Here is a 12104-nt window from a genome sequence, read left to right as displayed (position 1 = left end):
GAGCATACCAGGGTTAAATTCTGGGCATGCGCCAACATTCAGGGTCTGTCTCATTTGGAGAATTAAACTTAAAAGTGACAGTTCGAAAATAAAAAAATCACCCCGTTATAAGAATGGCTGGTGCTACCCAGCAATTCCAATAGGACATCGATGGAAAATGATTCGATATCTGTCAAAAGTAATCCTGCTCTGCGAGCAGGGTTATTCGATAATTATTGAAATGTCACTTTTAAGTTTAATTTCAGTTTAATTATCCAATTGAGACAGACTCTCAGTGATTCAAAATTAGAGGGTGGATTTCGGATAGTGTTCGCGGGAGGACTGATATCGAAAAAACTGGTGCTGTTTTTATTCTGAGTGTAAAAAATAGCCGAACGCTTACCTGCTTGATTTGATTAATTCGGGTACAACTTAGGTATGGTACCTGTTTCTCGAATCGGCTCGCCCTTCTAATGTGACGGTTGGTTAGCCGACGATGGTAGTAGCGTGTGTGATTTTGGTGGATGACTGATATGAAGGCCTTCATCCCTTCGCTTCATACCATTTTCCAGCTTCGCGACTTCTTTACGAGTCTCTGTCTGCTGTACCAATGTCTGGAAGTTCTTGGTGGTTTTCGGAGCTTGTTTCATGGTTAGAGGTTGTTCACCGTGATTCGATCTTGAGGCAGCTGGTTGGGAAATGCCTCCAACTGCGCCTTCTTCCGCATCGCCACCGGTTTGGGTCACCCAATGTTCTAGCCTTTCTACATGTTCCTGCTGATTTACCTGGTTTGACTGCTGTTTGACTGTTAAGTTCTTAGCAACATTCTGCAGACATGAACTATCTCGTTTAAGGTAGATATTTATGGTTTAAGTTGAAAGTTGGAAATAGCAAACAAAAATATATAATATAGTTAAATTGATATTCACTGTAGAGATTCACATCTAGCTCAGAAAACAATGATATGCGACAATGCTCTACCATGCATCACACTCGGTGACGGTGGCAATGACGTTCTTTGTCCACTGTGGTCACTTCTCGTTCAACCTTTCAGTGCTGGTGCGAATAGACTTGCGGCAACAATCATGGTATCGTGCCAGCGCGTTGCCGGCTTTCCAGGTGGCCTTACCACGCCCTATGTCCTCGGAAGGTGGGACCTGCTTCGCCTGCTTCCCTCTGCACGGCTGGTGTCAAGGATGATGATGCCGCGTGCACCCCAAATTGAGCTCTCTGCGATAGAGCCTATTCGCCAACACACAGAGGGACTTGCCGACGCGGTGCCTACGCCTGCCCCAGCCTTGACGAGGACCCCTTTCCGTTCTCGGGCTCGGAACCCTTTCCGTCCTTCCGCGACGATGCCATGTTGTTCTTCGCGCGGCCACTTGTTCGATAAAAGGATCGAGTTGGACCACAGGGCATGACCACCGGTATGACCCATGAAGCTGACTCCGAACCCTTGGACCACCTCTCATTTGCGCCTGAACTAGCCATCCTTGAGTCCACGCGCCAGCTTCTCGGTAGCTCCGAGACGATTTGGACGATAGCCGATAAAACGGCGTTCCAGCCAACTTTATCTTTACACATTCTCCGAACTAGGTTGTCCGGGGTAGTGTCCAGACCACATGTGGCAAGCATGTGGTCACGCATTGCGCGAAAACGTGGGCACACGAACAACACGTGTTCCGCCGTTTCCTCTAAACCTGCGCACACCGGATACTCGGGCGAGGCCGAGCTTAAACGCCGGGCACTTCGAACCCCCCATGGGATGCTTGCTGCTCACAGCTTTGCTGGAACAAATCAAACGATTGGGAGGGTTTGTGCAGAATTGTGCCTTATGTCCCTCCAATCCGCAGCATCGGCAGAGCTTGCTTCTGTCAGGGCCTTTGCAGTCCCATTGCTTGTGCCCCGGTTCCAGGCACTTGAAGCAAACTTCGGGTTGCTCGTATATGCCCACAGGGCACACCGACTTGTGCCTCAGTCTGGGTAGAACTCGACTCCACGGCATTCACGGCTTTACACTTGCCCGTCCCAACCGCCCTCTCCAACTTGGCGTCCAGCATTGACTTTCGAAGTTTCAGCAAGCTCCCCTTGAGGTCCTTACTGATATTATGCTTCGATGACGCAAAGTCGATGATGGCGTCCAGCTGTTCCGTCGCCACCTCTAAGGCCGGAAGCCCACAAGCCATGGGCCGTCCATAACCTCTACCAGCGTAGCCGGGGAGAAGGTTAAGTGACCCACGCTGGCGCTGCGCACCGAGCTGCCGACTATTGCCTCTCGCCTCCTAGGCGGAGACCTGAACAACCCAACTACTTGTTTCCTATTGAAAATTGGCTCGATTGTTCATTGTTTTCCAGAGTTATATTAAAGAAAACATTGGAAAACAAAAATTCAAATTCGAAAAATAAATGTTTTTCCAGAAACTGCTGCAATGCATTATGCAAATTACCGCAAATACATATGAATTAATGGAAGTAGTTAACCCGAGCAAAGCTTGAGAGCAAATCGATAACTTGTTTTGATGTTGTGAAATCGCCGAATATTATTACATAATTTGATATCTTTTTGGTCGTTTTAACGGTTAAAATAGCAAAATGTATAGCAGAAAAATCTTACTGTGACTTCAAATTGAAAACTACTCCTTCTATCGATGAGAACAAATCGAAGACTTATTTTGATATTGGTTTTGATAACAAAATAAGTACTCAGTTTGATGTCAGATCATACAATTTAGAAATCAACAGCAAAATGAGATCAAAATATGTAATCAATCATGATGATTCATATTTGAAAACAAATTATGATTTCTATTTGCTGTCACAATCAAAATATGTTTTCTACATGCTCTCATTATGTTTTCAGACTTTGCTCGGGAAATCTGTCCCCCTATTTTGACCTCTCTTATGTGTTTTTCTCATCTTTACTCTGCGCGAGAAAGGTACCACTAAGGTGGATTATTCTGGGTTTCATAAATTACGCTTTGCGCAGCTTATCATGGAATAATCCAGCCAACCAAGCAAAAATCGTTTTGCTTTGATTGACTTACAGCCTTTGGCAGACCTCGAGTGTTAATTCAAAGAATGTTGATCGCGACATCGATTGTTTTTACATCCTGGGGAATGATCTATTTCATGCACCGTATCCATCAATTCAGAAATCGCCAACTGCTATAAATCCATGGCAACCGTACTCGATACGGGCAAAATAACCCATTCGATTTATGCTACAGACTATGTGTGTTGTTTTTTCTGTGCTCAATCAAATAAATAAATCTCATCTCATCTCTCTTCTTCATCTTCATTGGCATTACATCCCCCACTGGGACATTACCACCTTGCAGATTAGTGCTCATTAGGCTCTTCCTTAGCCGTGCGGTAAGACGCGTGGCTACAAAGCAAGACCATGCTGAGGGTAGCTGGGTTCGATTCCCGGTGCCGGTCTAGGCAATTTTCGGATTGGAAATTGTCTCGACTTCCCTGGGCATAAAAGTATCATCGTGTTAGCCTCATGATATACGAATGCAAAAATGGTAACCTGGCTTAGAAACCTCGCAGTTAATAACTGTGGAAGTGCTTAATGAATACTAAGCTGCGAGGCGGCTCTGTCCCAGTGTGGGGATGTAATGCCAATAAGAAGAAGAAGGCTCTTCCACAGTTATTAACTGCGAGGTTTCTAAGGCAAATTACCATTTTTGCATTTGTGTATCATGAGGCTAACATGATGATACTTTTATGCCCAAGGTAGTCGAGAAAATTTCCAACCCGAAAATTTCCAAGACCGGACCAGAAATCGAACCCAGCCACCCCAGCATGGTCTAAGGAGGTCATGGCTAAGGAGGGTCCCTAATAAATAAATAAATTAGTTACATATTGAATCAGACCGCATCGTGCTTTCGTGCTGTGCGGTTCTTTCTCTTTGCGGAAGGAAGTTTTTAATACTACCCGAAGCTATTTTAATTTCAACGGTGCTTCTTAGCGCTATTTCTACCCACTGATCCCGTTACGATCTTTGCAAGGACCCGTGCCTTCGTTTTACGTTGGACCCGTTTGCGGAAGTAAAATTCCGACAAGCGGTGGTAATCCTGCAGGGACACCGTTCTGGGAAAAACCTCTAAGAAGGTCATCACGTCTCCACGCTCAGCAATGAGTATTAATAAAAACAAGAGGAAGGGGAGTCTCTGAATTCTCCACTTCCTTCAAAGAAACAAGGTTTCAAGACCGTCCTGCCCAAGCGCGGAAAAAATAGAAGGAAGCTGGAGACTTCAGATATTCCTTCTAAATCTAACGTTGACATTATTTCTTCTCCCATCGAACTGAGCAATCAGTTCGATTTGATTAATAACGAATTTGAGGAAATCGAATCTACCTCTAGCCCAGGTGATTCGATTCATGCGAAGAAACAACGGATTCCGCCAATTGTGGTATCTGTTGCCGAATTTTCTGGCTTTCGGAATGAAATCTTGAGTAACCTTCGGGGGATCAAGGTTTCATTTCAGATAGCTAGGAAGGGTGACTGCCGCGTTTTGCCGGGATCCTTTGACGATCGCAAACGTCTTCTCCAGTATTTAACTGAGAAGCGCCATAAATTCTTCACATACGACGACAAAACTGAGCGATTGTTCAAAGTCGTCTTGAAAGGTCTGCCCAGTGATGACAAATCACTGGATGAGATTAAAATTGAAATTTCTGAATTACTTGGATTTTCACCAGTCCAAGTAATTAAGATGAAAAAGAAATCCCACTCTGGTACTTCCCAAAGGGGCATTTCTCAAGAATTTTATTTAGTTCATTTTAACAAAAGTGAACTAAATAATATGAAAAGTTTGGAAAAGGCCTGTATTATGTCCCATGTCCGTGTTACATGGGAACATTTCCGCAGGCCTGGGGGAAATTTCCAAAATCCCACTCAGTGCCGTAAGTGCCAAAAGTGGGGTCACGGAACCAAACATTGCCACATGGATGCTAAATGCATGATTTGTGGTGGAACCTCTCACGCCAAGGACGCTTGTCCTGTGAGAGAAGATTCCAATAAATTTAAGTGTGCAAATTGTGGGGGTAATCATAAATCCAATTTCTGGGAATGCCCTTCACGCAAAAAAGTTTTGAATTCCCGTGCAAAATTGATGACGGGAAATTCCAATCGGATCCCAGATTCGACGGGTAGAAATTTTTCAAACGTTCAAATTTCGAAACCAGTTACCGGTCGAGCAATTCATACCCACCACAATTCACAAACAAATTTTGCCGCTCGTCAACGGGTAGCAAGCACTTCAGTAAATTCCAATTTTTCGAATGTACCTACGTATGCAAACATCGCTGCTGGTAGACAAAATTTCTCTTCTCAAAATGAGGTTTATACCCATGTCCCAACGGGAAATAATGGTCATGTTGCCGATTCAGGTAGCATGACTGCTTCCGATTTTGATTTTTAACTGAACAATTGCATCACATGATTGATGCAATGTTCAAAGCAAATACCATTCCAGAAGCTGTTCAGGTTGGTATAAAGTACACACAAAAATTGTTATCGGACTCCGTTTCAATGGATCCAAATAATTGTGTGAAAGTTCTAAATTGGAATGCCCGCTCTCTAAAGGGTAAGGAAGATGAATTATTCAACTTCCTAACAGTTCATAATGTGCATATTGCCATTATAACAGAAACCTATTTAAAACCAGGACTCTCCATTAAAAGAGATCCAAATTATTTTATCTACAGAAATGATCGTCTTGACAGCGCCTGTGGTGGGGTCGCCATTGTCATCAATAGACGTATCAAACATAAATTATTTTCTTCATTCAAAACCAAAGTTTTGAAACCTTGGGAGTTTCTGTTGAAACAAATTTTGGAAAATTTTCCTTCATTGCAGCTTACTTGCCTTTTCAATGCAATGGGCAGCAAAAGAATTTGTTGAAAGCTGATCTTCAAATTCTGACTCGCAACAAATCTAAATTCTTCGTAATTGGTGACTTCAATGCCAAACACCGTTCATGGAATAATGCTCAAAGCAATTCCAATGGTAAAATTTTATTTGAAGATTGTTCTGCGGGATATTATACTATTCAATATCCCAATGGACCAACTTGTTTTTCTTCCAGTCGAAATCCTTCTACAATTGATTTAGTTTTAACGGATTCAAGTCAGCTGTGTGGCCAATTGGTAACTCATGCTGACTTTGACTCTGATCACCTTCCTGTGACATTTGAAATCTCACAAGAAGCCATTTATAATCCAATCAGCTCTACTTTTAATTATCATAGAGCTGATTGGGATTTATATCAAAACGTATATCGATAGGAATTTTGATGTTGATATTCCTCTCGATACCAAAAGTGATATTGATAATGCTCTCGTATCTTTGACAAATTTAATTGTCGAAGCCAGAGGCATTGCAATTCCTAAATGTGAAATTAAATTCAACTCCATTATTATTGACGAAGATCTTCCGCTACTGCTCCGTCTTAAAAATGTGAGGCGAAGGCAATACCAAAGAACTCGCGATCCTACTTTAAAAGTTATTTGGCGAGATTTGCAAAATGAAATTAAAAACGTTTCGCTATTCTGAGAAATACCAACTTTGAGAATAATGTCTCGAAGTTGGATCCCAGTTCGAAACCCTTTTGGAAATTAACGAAAATTCTTAAAAAACCTCAAAAGCCAATTCCAGCGCTTAAAGAGGGAAATAAAATTGTATTAACAAATGGCGAAAAGGCTCAAAAACTTGCTCAGCAGTTCGAGAGTGCCCATAATTTTAGTCTAGGTCTCACTAGTCCAATTGAGGATCAGGTTACACGAAGCTTCGAAGACATTCTCAACCAAGATAATGTTTTTGACCCTTCGTTGGGAACTAATTTGGATGAAGTGAGATCTATTACTAGAAAATTTAAAAATATGAAAGCCCCGGGTGATGATGGTATTTTCTACATACTTATCAAAAAACTTCCTGAGAGCTCTTTATCCTTTTGGTTAATTTATTTAACAAATGTTTTCAATTGGCATACTTCCCAGATAAATGGAAAAACGCCAAAGTTGTTCCAATTTTGAAGCCGGACAAAAATCCAGCTGAGGCTTCTAGTTATCGCCCAATCAGTTTGCTTTCTTCAATAAGCAAACTGTTTGAAAAGATTATTTTAAATAGAATGATGGTTCATATTAATGACAATTCTATTTTTGCTGATGAGCAATTTGGTTTTCGCCATGGGCATTCAACCACTCATCAGTTATTAAGAGTTACGAACTTAATTCGGCTCAACAAATCTGAAGGATATTCGACTGGAGTTGCTCTTCTTGATATAGAGAAAGCATTTGATAGTGTTTGGCATGAAGGTTTGATTGTAAAATTGATGAATTTTAATTTTCCTCTGTACATTATTAAACTGATCCAAAATTATTTATCAGATCGTTTCACTGCAGGTAAACTATCAGAATTCTAAATCTGATAGATTACCTGTTAGAGCTGGTGTTCCGCAAGGCAGCATACTGGGGCCCATATTGTATAACATTTTTACTTCTGACTTACCTGATTTACCACCAGGGTGTCAAAAATCTTTGTTTGCAGATGACACAGGTCTCTCAGCCAAAGGGCGAAGCCTTCGTGTCATTTGTAGTAGATTGCAAAAAGTTTGGATATTTTCTCCACTTACTTGCAAAAATGGAAAATTTCCCTGAATGCTTTCAAAACTCAGGTTATAATTCTCTCACATAAGCCGAGAGCTTCTTATTTGAAACCTTCTAGCAGACATATTGTCACTATGAATGGGGTTCCAATTAATTCGTCTAGCGAAGCCAAATATTTAGGACTTCTGCTAGATCAAAAATTAACTTTTAAAAATCACATTGAAGGCCTTCAAGCCAAAAGTAACAAATATATTAAGTGTCTATATCCACTTATAAACAGAAAATCAAAACTTTGTCTTAAGAACAAACTTTTGATTTACAAACAAATTTTTAGACCAGCCATGTTGTATGCTGTGCCAATATGGACTAGTTGCTGCAATACCAGAAAGAAGGCACTTCAGAGGATTCAAAATAAAATTTTGAAAATGATTCTGAAGTTACCTCCGTGGTATAGTACCAATGAACTTCATAGAATTTCTAATATTGAGACATTGCAACAAATGTCCAACAAAATAATTTTCAATTTTAGACAAAAATCGTTGCAATCTTCTATTGCAACGATTAGCTCCTTGTACCCTTAGTATAAATTAGGTTAAGTTTAGTTTAAGTAGAAAACATTGTAATTCCTACATGGTTTAATTCAACCAGAGGAAATATCGTAACTGCCAGAGGCAATTGAAATGTATTAATAATATCTAAAAGCGTAACATAGCAAATAAGGATGATAGTGTTAAGAAAACACGGAACACCTAGTCTAAGAGATAAATGCATGTATTAGATAATTAGCAAATAAAATTAGTTAAAAAAAAAAAAAAAAAAAAAAAAAAAAAAAAAAAAAAAAAGTTACATATTGAAAGATGCGCTTGGCACTTGTAGATCCTTTGGCGCATATTTGTGCACTTGGCTTATACTTCATTTCTTATATATCGGTAAAGTTAGTTTATTTATAATAGCACCCTTAGAGTTTATAGTAAACAAGCCTGTTTTTAACCGGATTCCTTCATTAAAAAAGTTCAATCGAGCTATGCATTGCCGAGATCTATAATTATTGTCAGTAATTTTTTGAAATCAAGACATTTTGAGACTTAATTAGTCGACAAGTGTATTGCAATTTATTCATAATTATGAATAACTAGTCGACCCGGCAGACGTTGTCCTGCATAGAAGGCGAAAATGCGCGTTGTGAACTGCCTAGGCAAAATGCCCATATGAATCCTAATTTTAATTTTTCACGTTTCATTCAACTTTACTCGTGGTTTTCGCATGAGTAAATATCATATAAACCTGTCGGAAACGATAATGAACATATCCACTGAAGGAATGAAGAAAATTCGTCCAGCCGTTTTTGAGTTATGCGGATACGAACACAGACCATTTCATTTTTATATATAGGATTATTGTTACAACATTTCCATTTGAACTAAACGGCGGAAAAACTATTTTCAAACAAAACCGCACTGAAACTTTTTTTTTCATAGAGCAATAGTTATTGGCAAAATTGAAGACCTAGGTACACTTGCAACCTTGATATTTGCAATTGAAATTGGATGTACACAAATTTTAGCATTAGCAGCTTCTCAAACAAACGGTTCATATTTGTTGTATACATAAAGATGAGCTTCATATTGTAATTCTTGAAAGAACTCAAATAAAGTAATCTGTAAAAGTGACATGAGAACATTCTTCCTTTAAAAACCTTGCACAAAATTGTTCATTAACACGGGACTATATTTTAAACATATATATTTGAAAATAAACACGTAGCATATTGCTTCGTACATGTAACTGAGCTTTATAATTTCATTTAAGGAAAATGCTTTGCATTTTTTTTTCATAAGAGATAATTTCAAATTATTCATCCCTGCTAAGAGACTATAGCAAAATAATAACTAAATTATATCTTTTTCAGTTATGTATATAATAACGAGTGCAATAACTTAATAAAAAGTGATTTTGTGTGGGTTTGTAGTTTTTCAAACTAATATCAATATCGTACAAGTTTTATGAATTTATGTAATAATTCCACAATGCACTTTCGATAAGGATATACATTATTTTGAAAAAAAAACCTATTGCGATATAAATTGGGTGAATCAAAAATCCTCCTAGCTCTAACAGCAAAAATATCATGATTGCTTAGTATAACAACTTTGGAGTTTACAAGAATTCTTTTCTGGATCTTAATTTGTTTTGTTGGTGTTATAAATTGGGAAGATTATAGAGAAGATGGAAAGTGCTCCGCATAATGATTACGTTTGCGTACGTTTTGAGAGTTTTCCATGGGAAAACTGTCAAAACTTACGCAATCGTATCCAGTATGTCTCATTCATGTGAGGAGCGTATATTATATTGCCCAAAGCCCTAAGAAACTAAACCTACTAGAAATAGTATAAACTAATGGCGTTTGGAAAAGTAATTTTATTTTAATTAAATAAAAAATTCCATTGATCCACCTAGTGGTGTTGGTGTCTTTCTCAGGCATTTGATAAACTAAAAAGACTTGAGAGATTTTTTTAAGCGTGTTTTCTGATAAAAATTGTATTTTGACCAGGAATTTGAACAATGTTCAAACCAACGGTGTTCAATTGAAAAAGTGTACGAACTTAAAATGATCAATTAACCGGTGGTCCACGAAATAACACTGTGGGTCTCCGGTGCACCTATGAAAAGTTAGTTTTTCTAGCGAACATATGGTCGGGGTTCAGCCAAATCGCACCAAGCGCCAATGAAAAATTACCCAAATTTTCGTACAAATTTCACACAAAAATCGTATCGGATAACCTTCTATCCTATAGATAGTGGAATCGCAGGTAATCCGGCAAGCTATTGCGATTCGGTACACCACATCACAATAACAAGCATCGTGAATTCTCGAGTGAACACGCACGATTACGGAGAAATTTTGGCAAAATAGACACTAACACCATATACTGTTTTTCAATCGGTTAATTTATTAAATATAAATATAAATTAACTAATTTTAAATAATTAAATAATATAAATTGCAAGAGAAAATTAACATTTGAATAAATGATACAAATTGCATGGAAACATACAAACCTTATCTAGAACTGTTTGAGTGGTTTAAATCGCTCATGCCTGCTAAATAGTTAAATAGCGTTAGCACCGTGTTTATTGTGTCCTTTTCTGTCATCAGGCTGAACGGAATCGAAAGTGAAAAACTACTGAATTAAACATATGTTATACAATGTTTAGTGGAATGGCTTTACTGTTATAGGAAGCGTTTGTGTTATCACATTTCAATGAATTCCAGCTTGATTGTCACTTTTGAGATATGTGTTACGCGTACAATGAAAAAATAATGAATTTGATGGGTCGAATAGAAACAAATGGGGATAGGGCATTTAATATATTTTACATTCTTTTTCGTTTCAGAGAGCGAATAATTGCGCTTAAATCAAGGCTTTTAGACAGGTCATGTTTGATAGCTTCGTCCCATCCCAGGAAAATCATCAATGGAGTGACAAAAATTTCTTAGCATGTTCACTCCCAACGTCTGCCTAAACTTCTTATATCATTTGCTTATGGGGGTCCCGTAGCGTAGTAGGTTACACGTTCGCCTTATAAGCGGACGGTCATGGGTTCGAATCCCAGCCCCTCCACCAAGCCCTTGTCAGTCGCCTGAGGTGTGCAGCCTAAACGGTGGAGTTTTGGGGTGCACATCTTACCGACACGGGCTGCCCGATGACGACCGATAAATTGTTCTTTTCGAGCCGGAGGCATTCGTTCAGCGTACCCGGATAAATGGCAACCGAACAATGCAACGAGAAATTGGATACACGATATGGACAAATGGTCACAATGGACAAGAGCTTGAAATATTCATCTTCATGAAACAACTTCGGTCCGAATTTTGACAAACATCGCATGAATATTCAAAACATAGAATGACATAATCAGACGACTACTCCACGAACTCATTCATTCGACTGTCATTGAATGTGTTTACTATATGCAGCAAAAAACATAATTATCATTGTTTATGTTGATGTTTACCGCTGAAAGTGCCTCGCGGATGAACATCGGATTCAGTCCTGTGTGATAAATCACTTTACTCATTTGAAACGTGTTTAGATTTCAGATAATTTATCAATTTGTAAAATGTGCATAAATATTCAATGACTAATATTCAACTGAATATTGACTGTCCAGAGCCGACTATGAATGTGTCGGAAGTGAACTGACAAATGAAGAAAAATGGACTTCACTAAAAATTTTCGATTATTTTACACTCTGCAATGGACTCACGATGAAATGGGTCCGGCAATGATAACAACAACCGATGTCTAAAAATAGATTATGTTTGGATTATGTACACAGCACAATACCACAGTAGATCATGGCACAGTAGCGGTTAAGAAACACAGAATGCCTACTAAAAATCATTTGATTGAACTATATTCAACCTTCAAACTTTTTTTTGTTATTTTTTATTACCGAGGTTTTCAGCCCAAGACTGGCTCGTCTCGAGTACCTTCAAACTCCCTGGC

Source organism: Armigeres subalbatus, chromosome 1 (assembly GCF_024139115.2).
Source record: "Armigeres subalbatus isolate Guangzhou_Male chromosome 1, GZ_Asu_2, whole genome shotgun sequence".
Taxonomy (NCBI): Eukaryota; Metazoa; Arthropoda; class Insecta; order Diptera; family Culicidae; genus Armigeres; species Armigeres subalbatus.
This window is presented reverse-complemented; position numbering follows the sequence as displayed.